Below are 18,499 nucleotides of genomic sequence, written 5' to 3' on the forward strand. Positions count from 1 at the left end.
ATAATACTATAGTATTTGGATTCATTATGACAAAATCATACACGCAAAAAGTTTGATTTCAATCCCCATTCCCACTCCTTTTCTTTCTTCCTTCCTTCCTCCCTCCCTCCCTTCCTCCCTTCCATCCTTCCTTCCTTCTTTTCTTTTTGGTACTGGGGTTTTGAACTCAGGAGCTCACAACCACTGAGCCACCACATCCCCAGCCCCATGTTGTATTTTATTTAGAGACAGGTTCTCATTGAGTTACTTAGTGTCTCGCTTTTTGCTGAGGCTGACTTTGAACTTGAGATCCTCCTGCCTCAGCCTCTCGAGTCACTGGGATTATAGGCATGTGCCACTGTGCCCAGCTGCTACCCCTCTTCCTCCCCTTTGCCCTACTTTTATTTTCCTTCTTCTACTAATCCCTTTCACTTCATGATTTTTTATTGATACTTTCTACATATACATAAAAGTCAACTTTTCTTTATGCATATAGGGCACCTTTATGTGTGTATATAATATGATTTTACTAAATTCATCTCATCGTTCTTCCCCTTTCCCTTCCTACCTCCCTCTTACTCATGCTCCTTCTACTCCACTGATGTTCCATATATCTTTATAATATCCAAACCCTTCCCCAACTGCCTTCTTTCCCTATTTTTGCTCTAGTTCCACATATGAGAGGAATTATTTGATCTTTGATTAGCAGCTTTAGAAAACATAAGTTTTGGAAAGTTCTCACATTGCAACTGGGAATCTGGGGAAAATGAAGTATAAGTCCAGGGCTGGGACTATGGGCAGAAATGTCTGAGAATACCCCAACCTCTCACTTGTGAACCAACATAAGGGTCTATACAAAGTGAAGGCTAAGGCAGAGTTGTAAGTTGCCCATTTAGGAGGCATTCACAACACAGGGCCAGAGCTCACATGCATAGACTCTCAGATTTTTGTTTGTTTCCTTATTTTGTTCTAGGTGTTAAAGAAAATGGCTGTCCTTAAGCTGATGGAACCGAGACATTAATGGCCATACCTAAGAATTTCATTCAAACACTATAACATAGGTTTAGAAAAGTCACTTAACAAATAAACAACTACTACAGGAAGCAATAGCACATCCTGATGAAGGATAATTTGATTTTCAGAATTGGCTTATTATGAATATTCAAAATATCTAGTTTTCAACATGAAAAAAATTAAGAATGCAAAGAAACCAAAAAATATATGGCCACATGGGGGTGAGAGTGGAGGGATAAGTCAATAGAAATTGTTTTTGGAAAAGCTCAAGCATGGGTTTACTTGGCAAATATTCTAAGTTAACTGTCTGGTATATTTTAAAGAGCCTAAAAACAAACAAACAAAAATAATGACAAGAGGAAAACAGGAATAAAGAGTCAAAGGAATCCAGGAAAATCATGTTTCTCTGAAAGAAGAATATCAACAAGACACAGAAATTATATAACAGGAATAAAAAAATTTGGAGTTGAAAAGTAGCATATCTTGATGAAAAAAAAATAGGAGAGGAGCTTAATTTTAGCAAACAGAGGAAAGAACCATCAAACATGAATATTGGTTAATAGAGATCGTCCAGTCTGAGAAGCAGAAAGAAAAAGTAATCAGTAAAACTAACTAGGGGCTAAATGACCTCTGGGACACTATTAAATATGCACATCATTGTAATTTTTATGGACAAGAGAAAGAAAACGAGGCTGAAAGAATATTTCAGAAAATATTAGCCCAAAATTTCCATAATAAGAGGAAATACATAAATGCAAAAATCCAAAAAGCTGAAGGAACATCATGTAGAAAATTCAAGAATGGACATACCAAGAAATAAAATCAAATAAATGATGAGCAACAAAGAGAATTTTGAAAGTAGTATGGGAAAAGAGACTTGTCACATATGAGCCATTCTTAATAAAATTAATGCTCATCTCTCATTAAAAAATATACATGGGCTAAGACAGTGGGACAACATAGTCAAAGTCCTGCGTGGGGTGGGGAGGGAGCAGGTATCCCTACCAACTAAGAATTCTACATACAGGAAAAGGATCCTTGAGAAAAGAAAGAAGGAGTAAGACATTTCCAGAAAATAAAAACTGACAAAGTTCTTTACTATTAGGTCTTCCCTCTAAGCAATACTAAAAGAGTCCTTCACACCAAAGGGAAAGGATGCTAGAGAGTAACTCAAACCCACACAAAGAAATAAAAACACAGTTCATAAAAGTCAGTATCAATGCATTTTTTTCTTTGTAACTCCTCTTTTATTTATGTGCAATTAAAAGGCAACTGCATAAAAATTATCAATTAATGTCGACAGGAACACAACGTATAAAGAGGTCATTAATGAAAATAATATCAATGGGAGGAAGATCTATATAGGAGCAAATATTTGTACACTATTGGAACTGAATTGGTATTAATTAAAAATTAAGATGATATTAAGGGGGCTGGGTTGATGGCTCAGTGGTAGAGTGCTCGCCTAGCACGTGCAATGTGCTGGGTTTGATCCTCAGAACTACATAAAAATAAATAAAATAAAGATTTTTTAAAAGATGATATTTATAATATCTTTGTGTTATATAATAAACCATTCAACTGGCTTTTGAACCTGATTCATGGAATACTCCAAGTCACTAGAATTTCCTGAACAACTGTTATTGTTTCTATATGTGCTGTCCCCCAAATGCTCTTATGTGAGACAATGCAAGAATGTCCAGAGGTGACTCGATTATGAAAGTTGTGACTTAAGTGGTAGATTAAGTCACTTGAATGGATTCATTGGGTGGTAACTCTGGACAGGTAGGTTGGGGTTGGACTACATAGGTCCCTGGGTATGTGCCTTTGGGGTTTATATTTTGTCTCTGAGGAGCAGAGCACTTGCTCTCTCACTTTCTCTTCCTGGTTTCCTCAGCCAAGCCTTTCCACCATGATGTTCTGCCTCACCTCAGGCCTACAGCTATGGGGTCAACTGACCATGAACTACCCTCTGAAACTGTGAACCAAAATAAATATTTATTCCCCTAACTTGTTCTTGTCAGGTATTTTGATCACAGTAATGAAAAACTAATGAAAGCAATACCCATATTGTTATTAATCATGAACCCAAGAGATCACATCTGAGTTTTGCCAATGAGATGAGTCAGGATGGGGCCCATCATCTGAAAGGACAACCATGTGATTAGAGATTTGGCACTTTGAGGCAACTCATCCCCTGGGGAGGATAAAGTGGGTTTTGACTGAGTTTGATAGTACAGTCAGTGATTCAATCAAACATAGCTATGCAATGAAGTTTCAATAAAGACTCTGAGCCTCAGAGCTTGGCAGAGCTTCACAATTGGTTAACACATGGATGTATTGGAAGGGTAATATGCCTCAACACCACAGAGAGAGGGCACAAAAATTCTGGGCACAAAAATCCTAGTCATTGTGCTAGATGTATCTTCATGCTCTTCATCCTAAATTATATCATTTATAATAAAATTATAATTGTACATATAGCTATATCCGTAGCTTTTTGAGTCATTCTAGTGAGCTATCAATCCTGAGGATCAATAGAAGATCTTTGGAATTATAGGGAGTTGGTTGATCACAGGTGGTGACCTGGGATCACTTAATTGAGACTAGCAACTGAGGTAAAGACAATTTTGTGAGAAGGTTGTGGGAAACCCTCAGATTTGTAGCCAATTGGTTAAATATGTGAATGGCCTGGCGTTCCTTGAACTTCTCATTGGCATTTGAAATAAGAGCAGTCTTGTTGGTGATTGGCCATTTTACCTATACAGGCTGATATTAACTCTAAGTGATAAAAGTCAGAACTGAAGTGTTGTACCAAAGCAACAACCACAAAATAATTAAAAATTCCATAGTAAAAGAAGTGAGAATGGAATAAATGTGATACACTAAAAATTACCTATTAAACACAGAAAAAACCACTAATGGAGTAATGGGGGAATTGGGGACTGACAAGTATTTAAGCCATATAGAAAAAAAATTAGAAAACTGCAGAAATAAATACATTGTTACCTGTAATTATATTAAATTTAAATTGATTAAAGTTTCTAATCAAAAGAGATTAGCAGAATTGATTTAAAAGCACAATCCAAATAATATAAAATTGTCTGTGTCTCATTTTGTAATCTAAACACTCAAATGATTTGAAAGAAAAATAATCTAGAAAATATTTCAACTAAAAATAAACAAAGGAGATTTTGAGTGACTATCTTATTGTCAGACAAAATATATTTTAAGACAAATATTACTATAAAAAGCAACAAGGGATAATAAATAATATGCAAATATTACTGCATCAAGCAGATATAATGCTTGTGTACATATATGTACCTAACAACAAAGACCCCAAATATTGGAAGACAAAACTCACAGTATTAAAAATAGAAATAGACAGTTCAAAAATATCTGTTGAAACATTAATGTACCAATTTAAAAATGGAAACAACTAGTCAACTAGATATAGAAATCTTGACCAGAACATTAAAACAATTAGACCTCTCAGAGATATATAGAACACTTCCCTCAAACAAAATAATGCATATTTCCCCACATTCTCTTTAAGCATCCTCCAAGATATACTATAAAGAAATACTAATTTATTTAAAAAATGTAATCATACATTGCATTTTCTCTGACTACATTTGAATGTAGTTAGAAATAAATAACATAGAACAATTTCAAAATTTAACAAATATATGAAAATAAAAGCACAAGGTTGAATAACTAATAGGCCAAAGAAGAAGTCATAATTAAAATTTAAAAACACTGACACACAACTAAAAAGAAAATACACCAAAATTCAGTGTATGTGATGTGCAAAAGCAGTATTTAGAGCCAATATCTACAAATATCTACATTCAAAAATAAGATCTCAAATCAGTAATTTAACTTTCCACCTCCAGAAAATTAAACTCAAAGCCAATATTAGAAAGAATATCAATCTGATTAAAATAGAAAATAGAAAAACAAACATGATTAAAAAAACAAGATTTTTTAAAAAATTGTGATGACCAACATGATCTAGAAAACTTTAGACTGACAAAGAAAGAAGACCAAATACTCAAATTGTAAATATTGGAAATGAAAACTGGCATATTTGAATTGTCCCCCTTACCTGGATGGGAATATGGCTTAGTGGTAGATTGCTTGCCTAGCATGTGGGAGGTCTTGTATTCAGTCCCCAGCATCACAAAAACAATCAAAAGAATTTGAATTATCACTACAAAGATAAAATAATTAGAAAAAATATTTTGAAGGACTGTATAACAACAAGCTATACAACCAAGACAAAATGAACATATTTCCAGACATAAACAAATGAAACAAAACTAACTCAGTAAGGAAAACAAGTACATGTTATTCAGGTAAAAGATTGTATAATTAAAATCAGACACATAAACAAAAATAGAAAATTCCCAGCAAAGAAAACTCCAATTCAGGATTTCTGTCCTCGTGAATGTTATCAATTAATTAAAGAAGAATTAACAGAAATCCTTCTTAACATCTGCCAAGGGGGAAAAATATAATAAGCAAAGAACAGTCCCCAGCACATTTTATGAGACTGGTATTTCCCTAATAGCAAGGGCAAAGATACATAGGAAAAAAAAACTTTATACAACACTATTTTCTCAAAAATCCTTCAAAAGATACTAGCCAACTGTACCAGTATCATACTAAAATTTGTGCCCATCATGAAAAAGGCAGCATAATCATTTTAACAGATGCAGAAAATTTATTAGCAAAATAAAACTCTTTTTCTTATTAAAAAAAAAGGAGAACACTAAGAACTGAAGGTCTCTTCTTCAACCTGAAATGGGGCATATATGAAAAACTTACCAGGAGCACCAGACTTTATAAATAAAGACAGAAACTTTTTTTCATTAGGTGAAGAAGACGACTAGGGCATCTGTTCTTGCCATTTCTATGCAAATTAGAAGTTCTGGAATGTGGTATACCTTAGTAAATGTCCTATGAGAAATTAAGAATATTGTTGTTGAAGGGAGTAGTCTATCTATGTCAATTAAATGAAGTTGATTGATAGTTCTACTCAGGTCATCTATGTACTACTGATTTTATTAGTCAACTTTCTGATGCTGTGTCAAAAGATCTAAGAAAAATGACTTAAAGCAGGAAAGATTTATTTTGGCTTGCTTCCTGTTTCAGAGGCTTTTGTCCATGGTGGTTTGGCCCCATTGCTATGGGCCTGTGACAAGGTAGAACAGCATGGCAGGGAGCATGTCACAGAGCAGAGTTGCCCACTTCATGGTGGCCTGTGGTCAGGAAGTGGAGCAAGAAAGTGAGAGAGAACAGTAATGAGAGAGACAGAGAGGGAGAGGAAGAGGAGGAGAGAGAGTAAGGGAGAGAGGGAGATGGAGAGGAAGAGAGAGAGTAAGAGGGAGAGACAGGGAGGGAGGTGCGGAAAGGAAGGGAAAGGAAGGGAAAGAGAATACAGGTATAAAATATATTTTTTTAAAGCCATAGCCTCAGTGACCCACCTCTTCTAACTAAGTCCCACTTCCTGAAATTCCATCAATTTCCAATAGCACCACCAGCAGGGGACCAAACTTTCAACATAGAGCCTTTGAGAAAACGTCTAGATCTAAATAACACTGATTTTGTGCCTTATTAATTTACTAATTACAAAGCATGCTGAAATCTCCAATTGTGAGGTCTGTTTTTTTTGTGTATCATTTTTTTCCTGCTGAAGAATTAAAAAAAAAAGACATTTCTTGCAGGTTATCTCTTCTAGAAATGGATTTCTTCAGTTTTTGTTTGTCTGAATTAGTCTTTATTATTTTATAGACACCTCCAAATTCCTCCAGCTTCTATCTACTGCTAAGTTCCAAAGCTTTTTCCATAATGGTAGATATTCGTTGGCAGCATTCCCACTCTCAGAAAAAATTCAGGGTTAGTCAGTTCAGGCTGGCTCTTATATATATATATATATATATATATATATATATATATATATATATATATATATATATATTAGACTGCATGAAGATTGTGGTTCATCTGTGAGGTAATCCCACAAAAATCAGAGGTGAAATGATCACATTATGAGAGTTGTTAGCTAATTTGGTGGATTAATGCAATTGGTAGATTAATCCATTTGGTAGAGTAATTCATTTCATGGATTAATAATTTGGAAAGGCTACTGTATTGGGTGGCAGATGGGCCATGGATGGAAGAAGTAGGTCTATGGGGATATGCCCTTGAAGATTATGTCTTGTGCCTGGATCCACCTCCTCTCTGTGTGCTTCCTGCCCATCATGAGCTGAGTAGCTTTTCTCTATCAATTTCCGCCTCAGTGTTCTGCCTTGGCTATGGCCTAGAACAACTGAGCTGGTTGAGCATTGAATAAACCTCTGAAACCTGAGCTGAAATTAACCTTTCCTTCTCTAAATTTTTCTTATCATATGTTTTGGTCACAGCAACAAGAAGCTGACTAACACAGTGGCTTAAACAATAGACCTTTATTTCACAGTTCTGAAGACTGGAAGTCTAAAGCACTGGCAGAGTGTGTGTCTATTTAAGTCATTCTTCCTGGCTTGAGCTTAGTTCTGGGATAGACTTAAATTGCTTAACGTAGTGTGTTATTTCATAGTTAGCTTTTAATAATTGTTAGATGTGACCAGGCTTAGGTTACTTATTTTCTACTGTAAGATCAAGACACATCTGAGTTCACTCCCCAATGTCCAATCTGGCTGGGAGGAATAGACACCACTTCTGGACCTGTGAGTGCACACATACTATTTCCTTCAATCATTCCAGGTGCTCCTTTGGACTCCAACTATCATGACTTCCTCAAACACATGTACGATCAGTTCTCAGATGACCATTTGGAGGGAAGCCTGTGATAATCCACAGTTCTTTTTCTTATACATCTCCTTCCTCTCTGGAATGCTGTTTTAGGGTTAACTCTGGGAGTTTGTTACCTTCTGGCTGGGTTTTCCTCACCTGTGCACCAGACTCTACCTATTGTCTTAAGGTAGGAAATCCAGCGGCTACCTCCTCACCTCTTACTGTCCTTTGTTGCCTCACATCCAGAGTTTTGAACCACTGTTGATTATATTTTGTCCATTTTTTAGTTGTTTTAGGAGGAAAGCTGTATGCTCTCTATTATTTTCTGATGATTGAAAATATGTCTCCCCATTCATTCTTTACTATTAAAATAGTGTTTTGCATTGCTAATCGTATTTGCATTTCTGATTACAACAACACACATACATGTGCATGCTGTGTGCCTATGCACATATATAACACATGCACACATATCAATAGTTCTGTTATGGGGAATCATCAAAATCACAGATGGAAGCTGCTGAAGTACCTGTAGTTCAGGGACCGCATAGTCTTGCTTCTGGCCACTAATGTGTTTTTCTCTTTGCCTAGCATATGAGATTTTAGATTAATTTATAAATTTCAGTTTAAATGTCTTTCCAGAAACTTTCAATGACCACCAAAATTAGTGCCTCACATTTTAGAATCCACAACCACCTCTACTTTCTCTAGTATAGCATCATCTTACATTATATTTTTATCGCTTGATTAATTTTCTATCTTTGTGTTGACTGTGATTTCCTTTCAGGTTAGCCTGGGAATTTTCATAGATGTATCTTGTTCCTCTAGCACAATTCATAAAGCATGGCAAAAGCTCAGAACCATTTACTGAATCTATGGATTTATAAAAAGCACTATTTTTATTTGGAGCCCTGAAAGTATGTCCTTACCCAAGAAAAGAAACTTTGAGCATATTTTAATCTATGACCTCCTTTGGGACGTCAGTGCACTTGAGAGTATGCTTGCAGAATCATTTTTGCAAGTGAGCAAAATCAGCTGATTTAGGCCTGAGCACTCACACTGTTGAACAATGTAATTATTTAGCCTTTTTCCTAATTAACCCTTTCAAACCTCTTAACAACCTGACAACATTTAGGAAGCATAGGTTATTTTTATGTTTTAATTTACACTGGATGATTCAGCTGAAAATCAGCTAATTCAATCACTGCAGTTTGAATGAATATAGGCTCTGATTTTTTGGATGATGTTAACATAAACAACAACCCAATACAGAATGAGTCATAATGTCTCTAAGGTATTTAAGCAATCAAGTCCTAGAGCCAGCAGGAAGGAAAGTTAAGTAACATAACTCATCCAGGACACAGTCATTATTGGAAATGTGATTTTTGCCTCAGCAGTGCATTTTGAGGGATGCTGAAAGAATTATAGTGAAAATCTAAGAAAATAATTGTGTCCTCATAAATTCAACTTGGGATAAAACCATTTCTTTGAAATAAAGCAACTGCATAAAACTATTTATATCCCCAACATATGAAAAATAACATGGCCCTACATGGACATTCAAAGCATTAGCTGGGCAGTGTGTCTGCATTTGTTTGTTCATGGCATAAAATGAGAGTAAAAGTTCAGAAAAGAGCCAGAGAATGGTTGCTCTCACTTTAAAGACAAGTTGAGATATCTGAGGGGTGGATAACTGTGAAAGTCCAGCTAATGCACTTACCTCAGAGTTGAATCTGCCAAAAAATAGTCTTCTCTTAACTGAGATAATATGATAATATAACATAAATTCAAAATATGCTACTTAAGCCGGAAGCAGTGGCACATGCCTATAATCCCAGCAGGTCAGGAAGATGAGACAGGAGGATTGAAAGTTCAAGACTAGTCTCAGAAACTTAGCAAGGCCCTAAGTGACTTATAGAGACCCTGTCTAAAAATAAAATAAAATTAAAAGGTTGGGAATGTGGCTCAGTAGTTAAGAATTCTTGGGTTCAATCCTTGGTACCTCTACCCCTCCCAAAAGAAAAAAAAAGAAATATACTACTTAGAATCACATGTACCTGTTTCAATAAACATAATTCTCATTATTTTTAAAATTTTTTCCTAATTAGTTATACATGAGAGTAGAATGCATTTTGACACATCATATATAAATGGACTGTAAATTCTCATCATCATTTTGACCATACACTGCTGGAGAATTTAGGAGAAGTTTAGAAAATATTCTTTAGAAAGAATAACTGAAAGATCAAAGGGGCAACTTGGGTCTTAGAATTTTTATAACCTCCTCTGGCATTTGTCATATGTAACTAAGGTGGAGAAGTTAAAGGAAGGCTGTCTGTCAAGCATTAGTTTTAAGGCATTTCCAATAAACTATTCATGCATATGCTTTTCCTCCTTTATAATTTGAGTTTTAGCAGTTAAATATAATTCACAGTATGGTAGAAATATGCAATTTTTCCTCATTACAGAAGTCTACCACAAATATTTCCCAAAGTGATAAAAATATTGATTTTAATGTTGTCATTCCCCACAGATAATTTGAGTCATTATAATAGCCTGTATTTTTTCTTTGATTTCCTTTAATTTCTATTTCAGTATCCCCAGCTACAGATAGCCATAGGCTTCCTTTAGCATACTAGAATATTTGAAGTGATATAAATCTGGTGAGTTAAGGGTCAAAAGGTACAGATCTTGACATCAATGCTGGATTGAAAACCTGAAGGAATAAATGGAGAGACTCCCAGAGGTAGAATATAGCGAAAATGCTAAGAGAATAATACTTCTCAAACAGTGGAAAAGATGTGAAAAGAGTTCTCATGAGAAGAAATTAGATAAAATTTTCATTCCAAGCAAGTACCATCATTTAGAAAATAAAATGATTCCTCAGTCCCATGCATGATAATTTTGTCATTATCTAAGCGCGGTTTTACTTTTGTATTGTCTCTAAGGAGGACCAGTGTATGGAGGACTATGTCTACAAAATGAACTCTATTCAAGCTGTTCATAATTCTCATGGATTTACCTTAGATGGCATGGAGAACTGGTTTTGCCCGGATAGTAACAAGTCTAAGTAGCTTAATTAGAAGTTCAACAGACATTTTGAGTCTCTTTGATCCTAAATCTATTCCCAAGCCTTGGCCTGTTGGATGTTGATAATCTGAGGGTGAAAAGAAAAAGGCAAAAGATGAGGTTGATCTCAAAGCTTAGAGCAGAGTGTGTCCCCTCTGCCCACTCTGGGATTCCCTAAAACAGGAGAATCCTATTTTAGGGAAATAGGATTTCCCACAGCTCACCCTACCACACATCTACCTCTTGAAGAAATGAGAGTAGGAGGTCCAAAAAAAATGGTTGGGAGAACTCTGCTGAGAAAATCTAGACCCTTCACTCTTTCCTTTACCATCTGCACACTTCCAGGTATAAAGTATAAAGAAGAATGTAGCTTTTGAATCCTCTGTTAACCATTGGGTACATTTTGTTAAATTGTAATGTTCAAACACATGACTTATACAACGATCAAGTGAACATAATATTTTATTGTCAGACATTTTACTGAAATTGTGAGTTAATGATGGGAATTGTATGATGTTAATTCCTGTCTAACAGGCATTTGGGGAGCCAGGGTATACACAGAAAATTTAGTAAATGGCTGAGTTAAATGAACTATTGGCGACTAGTCAACATGGGTATAACTATGCTGTTTGGAATTATAGGTTCTACTGAACAGAAATTATCTGTAGCCTTTCTGGATAAAAATCTCCAAATTATCATCTGTTCCTCCAGTGTTGTAAAATAACTGCACAGAAAGAAAGTGTAGTCATTTCTTTTGCTTATTGCCAAGCCTTAGTTGATCTTTCTAACTATTTTGGTCAGCTTGCTTAGTTTGGAAGTTGGAACAAGGATTGGAAACCAAGAAAACACAGGGGGCCGGAAGAAATTTTCACCATGCCAAGTACATTTGAGAACTTCACATACTATGGCTCATTTAATCCTCCCTCACCGCACAGTGAGCATTATAGCTTATCTCTGTTGGAGTGGGCATTGGGACTCAAGAAAGTGAGGAAGGTACCCTGGAGTTAGGGACCTGGTTCACACATACCCCAAAGGGAGGAAACATGGAACACATATTGTTCTATCCAATTCCTGGGTCCTTAGTTTCCTTCACTACTTACCTTCTGCTTCTCCCAAGGTGATGTGTGGTCTCCATCCAGAGTGAGATGTACTCTTGAATCAACCACTTGGATTCCATGAAAGCATAATTTGGAATACATTATTTTTCTCAGCTGCAATTCTCTTCAAATTGATTACGACCTGCTTCTAAATACTTTGGTTCTTGACTTTTGCTTATTTCAGATGATGATTCGAGTGTTCCACTCTGGTTGCTTTTTTGGAGGTTGCTTCAAGTAGAGAGTTCTTGGAAGAGATTGGGGAGTTGTTCTAAAGGAAAAAGGAAGGTTACTCTGTCAAACCTCTTGTAATTGTGCTTTACTGGAAAACAATGTAATGGTGTTCATTAGGGAGAAGAAAGAGTTTTTATGAATGGAAAACTTTAAGCAGGGTTACTTGGGTGTTATGCAACTAGGATCTACAGATTTGTAAGGCATGATATCCTATAAAATGTCATGAATCCTGAATTTGAATTAATATGTTTTATGAACTAGATTAGACCTCTTTCTCATAAGAAGGTGGCTACATATATTATTTCAAGACTTCATAGGTGAATATTGACCAGAGCAAGTCCAGGGTTATGAGTAGGAACATAGAGAACCATACTCCTAAAACTATAAACAGTGATGCTAAGAAAGATCTAAAATTCCTGTGAGTCTTCTTTAACAATCTTATCCTGTTATCTCATTGTCTTTGTAAATCTGGGTCAGAAATTCATGAATCTGTCATATATAGCTGTGTAGAATGGGCAGTATACGACATGAAGGAACTATATTTACACTGTAGACTAAGTATAGTTGACTTTCTGTAGCACAGCCTGGATGACCACAGGCAGTGTCACTCCTGCAGAGTAGTAACTCTGGCCTCAAATAGAAGGTCTATATTTTTGTAAGAATTGAGAAAAAATTATATACAAGCAAAAACATGTTTAAAATATGAAATTATTTGGATGCCTGCTATCATAGTACAACCATGGGTTATGAGCTTTTTACAGTTAAATTTGTAATTTAACTGAAAAATTTGATATATGCTTAATATTCATTTTTTAAAAATGAGATGGCTTATATCCTGAGGAAACTAATAAATTCAATGTTACCTGCCTCAATAGATGTTAGAGGGATATTGTGCAATATTGAACAGTACTCGTGATAAAAAAAATACCACACAAGGGAAAATACACATCAACATCAAAAGGCCAATCAGCTCAGGAACTTGGGTGGTAGTCATCATAAATATAAAGGTCAGAGAGTACATACTGCTCTTCAGATCTTAAGACCTGTTGCAACTTTTTTGGTAGTGGAGTGAGAAATTAGCCATATAACATACAACAATGAATGGACATTCCATTAAAACTTTATTAGCAAAAGCAGGTAGTGGCTCATTAGTGACCACTGGTCTAGGGAGAAGTGTCTGTAGACAGATGTCCATTCCAGGTCTTCTAGAGAGAGGCTTGGGTCTCAACTTAGATGGAAAACTTATGGGAATTCTTGGGGATGATTTATATGTAGACAAAGAGCAAGTTTCTAAGATCAGCAGGTGCAAAGAAGACTTTCTCTGAGCAGTCAGTGTTTACTGGAGTGATGTTTAATGTAAGTGTTGGTTAAAAAGGTGTTCACAATGTCCAAATGTCATGAGGAGCCAAATGATAAGGATTTTATGCTCTCACCAAATTCTTTCAAAATCCAGGATTATGTTCATCTTGATCTGTGGGGTGGATATAAACTCACTTCTTCACAAAGGTGAGGATTTGGCAGAGTTCTGCTTTTGTGCAAACAAGTAGTTTGGAAAGTTCAGCAGGAGCAGGTTGGGCCTGTGATGTGTTTCCAAGTGGGTGGCAGGAAGTAGAATTCTCAGGGGCAATTAAGCAGATAGATCCAGAAGCATAAGTTCATTCAAAAATTTTTATGCTTCAACTGGAAGTCAGGTCCAGAGATTCGAATCTGGAGGGCTTGGTTTTTGATAGGCAGAAACTTAAATTAGAGTAGAATCAAGAATTGTAAACCAAGAAGAAGTAGATGCAAGAGGTTCTCATTTGGGCACAAGGAAAGATGCTCCTGTGATTATCACAAACACCTGCAGGTAGCTGTAATCTTCTAAGTACACGTGTGTCAGGCTAACATAAAAATTACAGAAGTGATTTGATTGACTGTTATTAATTTTGCCTTGAAAGAAACAATCACGACATAATAAGGCTTTTCATTTCCAAGTGTTTTAGATTTCCTTTCTCTAATTGTATTGCCTCACATTACTATTGTAGGGTGTGATTAGTAGTTGAACAATTCTACATAGAGTATAGAAGCTTTTGAAAACAAAGAAGACACACATCCTCATTATTTGCAGTTGTCCTTGATGCTCTTTCCTAATGTGACTCTTAAGACTCATTGCAATTTCCTGGAGCTTATTTAGAATTAAGTATTGGCCTTTTGATCTCCTGGCATACAGACAGTGGTAACCTTTAATCCTATGTCACTAGGCAGAGGGTATTCTGACTCTATTGCACACACCTACATCATGAAAACTAGCCTTGCATATGTATCATCAGTGTTCAAACATGATAATCTGAGTCTTTAAGGTATTTATGTTGGCTTTAGCACAAGCAGTGGAGGAAAAATGATTTTCTTTGAATGGGAGAATTCTATGTTGTGCTGTATTTTTAAAATGTGATGAGTAAAGACTTGAATCTATTTCAGGATTTAAACTGATAAGCAACCTTAAGGGGGAAAAACATTTTTGAACTTAGAAATGCCAATTCATTTGGCTTCCCAGACTGATTTTTCAAATGCAAAGCACTTCTTCTGAGTAAATGGAGGGTTGTTATGGTAGTCAATAAATAGTGTGGGCTGAGGACTTGAGATCACATAGAACACAAGCACTCAGTGAATCATTGTGGGCCATGTGGTTGCTACACAAATCCCTTCCATTAGATCTGGGTTATGTGGGAGTAGAAGTGTCATCTAAGGAGGCCAGCTGTTTTAGGCTGTGCCATTTATAAGATCCCCGTGATCTGAATTCTTGTTCCCAGCTTTGCAGTTTCAGCAATTTACAGTTTTAAAGGCACCCAGAGTTGGTCAGATGTAGGAAGGAAAGCAGATGTTGAGCAAGTAGCAAGAGCCTATGTTTAAAACTGAAGGCCAGGCTATTAAATTAGAATGGGAGAAACCCTTTCCCAGTGACTGGGATGCTATATTTCCTAATTAGTGCTACCTTCTCTCCTGTCAATAAAGTTAAATTGGTGATTGCATAAATGTAGGATCACAATAATATAACAGCAGACATCTGCTAAGTAGAGCCAATATACTAGGCATAAACATTGTCTATCTAAATTCTATCTACCTACCTACCTACCTACCTATCTAATTTTATTTGAAACACAACAAGCAACCTAAGTCAGGTCCTGTTATCACTGATGTCTAGAGAGCAAACAGAGGTTTTCATCAACCACAAGTGGCATATCGAATCAGTGGTGACCTTTGCAATGTGATCCCAGGCAGCTTGGATTCAGTTGGTTTCTTAACCCTTAACACACATGCATGGCACCATGCAGGTACCATGCTTTCTACTTTTATAAAACAATTACCAATGTGATTCTTTCCTTCTGGATTCATCAGGGCAGGTAAGATATATTACCCCAATACTTGTTTTCAGATAACTTTTGCACAATGATTTCAGAAGTCATGCATGACATCATCTCATAAATTGAATTCTCTTCAACTAATTGCATTTCAACAATTGAGCATTCATTGAACATATGCTATGTGATTAATAGCTGATGAATACTATTTCACAAATCTCCCTAATAACCTAGTAGTCCTCTTTTGACATGTGAAAAATTTATGCTGAAACCATAGTTAATTTTCTTCAAGTTTAAAACTCCATATTGTAAAATGTGGAAGAGAAGCCCTTGGGATACAGAGGAACCTGGTTCTAATCAAGCTGCTACCACTTACTGCCTCATTGATGCTGAATGATTTATAACCTTGGAGATAATATCCCAACCATACAGAAGTGTCATCAAGACAGAAGGTGATTATTCATATGAAAGTGCTTTTTAAACACAATGTAGTTATTCTCAGAAAAAAAAAATTGTTGAATAAAAATGGTCTTGTTACCTTTGACCCTAACACATCTTTCAAAACCAGAAGGAATGGGAAGGAGAAATTTAAAGTCTAAATTCAACAATACTAGAAAACATCCATAATCCTGAAACACAACACTGGGAGAAAGGCTGCTAAGTTGACTGAAGTTCAAGTGGGGTTAGAGGAGGTGCTGCAGTGTGGCTGCAGATTTCACACAAAATGAGACAAAGCAGGAGACCTCTGTTCTCTCAAGATGCAGAGGTCACTTTGGAGGACAAAGGCTCTGTGGACTATGCTCAATGATGTCAGATGGGGAGAAAAGACATGCAGCATAATGCACACGTACACAGCCATCTGTTCCAGGGACCAGTGAGAATTCCTGCCAGTCTGGAACGTAGTCCCCTCCCTCTTCCTCATAAACTTTCTATATATAACAAGTCCTGGAAGACCTCCTCCCATTGAAGTGGGAATAAAGAGCAAAGAAAGACTCAAGAGTTGTAGCATGTGTCAATACTTCATTCATTTAAAAAATATTAATACATATTAATTTAGTCAATTTTATTGAGCATTTCCATACATGCACATATAATATTTGATCTTACCCACCCACCCTTGTATCTTTTTATTTATTTTTTCTTCTCCACTCTTTTTCTCCTCCTTCCTGATCATCTTCTTCTATTGTACATTGCCTCTCTTCTGCTTATTTTGTGAAATATTTTTATTTATTTTCACAGATGAAAGAAAACACATGCTACTTTTCTTTTTCTTTTTCTTTTTGTTTCTGTCTTGGCTTCTTTTGCTTCATGGTATCTTCCAGTTCCAAGAATTTTCTTGGAAATGACATGATTTCATTTTTTTAATGTCTGAATTAAACTCCACTGCACACATATACAATATTTTCTTTATATATCATCTGTTGATGGGCACAAAAATCTGATTTCATGTCTTAGCTATTCTGAATAGTGCCACAACAAACAATGGTATGCCAGAATCTGTTTTTTTTTAAAAAATTATTTTATTGTTGGTTGTTCAAAACATTACATAGTTCTTAATATACCATATTTCACAGATTGATTCAAGTGGGTTATGAACTCCCATTTTTACCCCGTATACAGATTGCTGTGTCACATCAGTTACATTACCATTGATTTACAAATTGCCTTTCTAGTGACTGATGTATTCTGCTGTCTATCCCATTCTCCACTATCCCCCCTCCCCTCCCCTCCCCTCCCCTCCCCTTCTCTCTTTCCACCCCCTCTACTATAAATCGTTTCTTCCACTTATATAATTTTTCTCCTACCCCTCCTTTCCTCTTATATGCCAGAATCTGTTTTGCATGTGAATTTCATTTTCTTTGGAGGTAGATCCAGTAGTGGTATGGCTGGATCACATGAGAGTTTTATTTTGAGTTTTTTGAGGGGACACCATACTGTTTTCCATAGTGGCTGAACTAATTTACATCCCCACTTAAGGTATATAAGTCTTCTATTTTCCTCCATGACTTCACCAGCATCCATTCCAACCCAGTGAGTGAGATGGACTCTTAATGTTTTGATTTGCATTTCTTTGATGGTTAAAGATATTGATCTTTGCCCATTTGTACTTCCGTCCTTCAAGAAACATCTGTTCAGATCATTTGCTTGGTTTTTATCAAATTACTTGTTCTATTATTGAATTTTTGAGTTCTTTATATATTCTGCCTATCAATTATTTGTCAGATGAATAGCAGGCAGAGATACCCTCCTATTCTGTAGGTCGTCTCTTCAATCTGTTGATGGTTTCATTTGTCATGAAGAAGCATTTTAATTTGATGTAAGCCTATTTTTCAATTCATGCTTTTGTTTTCTGAGTTATTTGAGTCTTGCTCAAGAAAGCATTGTCTGTGTCAAGGTCTGGCAGTGTTTTCCCTGTGTTATCCTCTGTTTCAAAGTTTTAGGTCCTACATGTTTGACCCATTTGGAACTCATTTTTGTTCAGAGTAAGAGAGAAGCCTAGTTTCAATCTTCTACCCATGGACATCCAGTTTTCCCAGTACCATTTATTGAAGAGGGTATCTTCTTTCCAGTATACGTTTTGGTATCTTTGTTAAGTCAGATGAATAAAGAGGTATGAGTTTATTCCTGAGTCTTCTATTATATTCCTTTGACCAATGTGTCTGTTTATATGCCAATGTCATTCAGTTTTTGTTACTATGGCTCTTGTAGTATATTTTGAAACCAGGCATGTGATACCTCCAGCATTGCTCTTTTTGATCAGCATTGCTTTGGCTATTTGGAGTATTTTGAGTTTACATATGAATTTTACTATTGTTTTTCTAGTTCTGTGAAGAATGAAGTTGGAATTTTGATGAGGGTTATATTGAATTTGTAGATCACTTTTGGTAGTATTATAATAATATAATTTCTCCTAATCTATAAATTCACAAGGCCTTTCCAAGTTTAAGTGTCTTCTTAAGTTTCTTTCTT

This window comes from Spermophilus citellus (assembly GCF_964194105.1).
Source record: "Spermophilus citellus genome assembly, chromosome: 3".
Lineage (NCBI taxonomy): Eukaryota > Metazoa > Chordata > Mammalia > Rodentia > Sciuridae > Spermophilus > Spermophilus citellus.